This window comes from Myotis davidii, unplaced genomic scaffold, assembly GCF_000327345.1.
Source record: "Myotis davidii unplaced genomic scaffold, ASM32734v1 scaffold1124, whole genome shotgun sequence".
Lineage (NCBI taxonomy): Eukaryota > Metazoa > Chordata > Mammalia > Chiroptera > Vespertilionidae > Myotis > Myotis davidii.
This window is the reverse complement of record NW_006295384.1, coordinates 10155-11266: the sequence shown is the minus strand read 5'-3', so window position 1 is coordinate 11266 and position 1112 is coordinate 10155.

The window sequence follows — 1112 nt, the reverse complement described above, 5'->3', positions numbered from 1 at the left end:
TGAATTTCAAAGTTGCCAATGTCAATATTAAAGGGAGAAAAATTTAATTCTGTTACAGTAGCATTGAGAGGTGTTTTTTAACAAAGGCTAACGTCGCTTTGCTCTTTCTGAATTCCTGAAACCTATTTGGAAAAGCTTCCCTCATATTTAAAAGTGTTGTTTTGAAATAGTAAATGCCAATATCAGAATTATTTTCTTGGCGATGTTTCAATAGGCTTGGAAAGTGAATCAAAGTTTCTCTTTCAAAATCTTGAGCAAAAAGAGATAATTTGTTTTCGAATGAAATAACTTCGAAAAAACTGTTTCCTTTCCCCCGTAGTTTATGATTAAGCTGATTTAGATGAGACGTCACGTCTACCATGAAATAAAATTTTTGGATCCACTGATCGTTCGTTAGTTCTGGATAGTGAACACCCTTCTCAAGGAGAAATGTTTTCATTTCTGTTAATAATTTCTGTTAACAACGTTTCAAAACGTTTCCTCTTGATAACCAACGTACCATGTTATGCAGCAGAAGATCTGCGTACTCACTCTCCATTTCTACTAAAAATTCTTTAAATTGGTGATGATTAAGAACTTTAGCTATAATGGGGTTGATAATCTTAATCACCAATTCCATAACTTTGCAAATTTCTTCTGGAAATGTCTGCGCACAAAGTGCTTCTTGATGAATGATGCAATAGTAAGTAAGTATCTCATGATTAATTTTTTTCTTTCAAAATAGCAACAATCCCATTTCTTACATCGGTCATACTTTTCGACCTGTCTGTTGAAATTGAGACAATTTTATCGAGTGGAATATGATGCTTTTCAATGCACTCAATTACAGAATTTGCTATATCCTCCCCACGTGTTTGACCTTTGAGTGGCAATAATCCTAAAAGTTTTTCTTTAGGAGCTGTAGATGAAATAAACGGTACAAAAAGTGAAACTTGCGCTGTATCATTTATGTCACAAGACTTGTCAACTGCTATTGAAAAGCTGAAACCAATTTAAGATCTTTGACTTGCTGGTTGGTTATATTCGAAGACATTTTGACTGTTCTATCTTTCACTGTTTTAGCAGACAATGGTAACTCTTTAATTTTTTTTAGAATACCTGCTTTGTTCTTA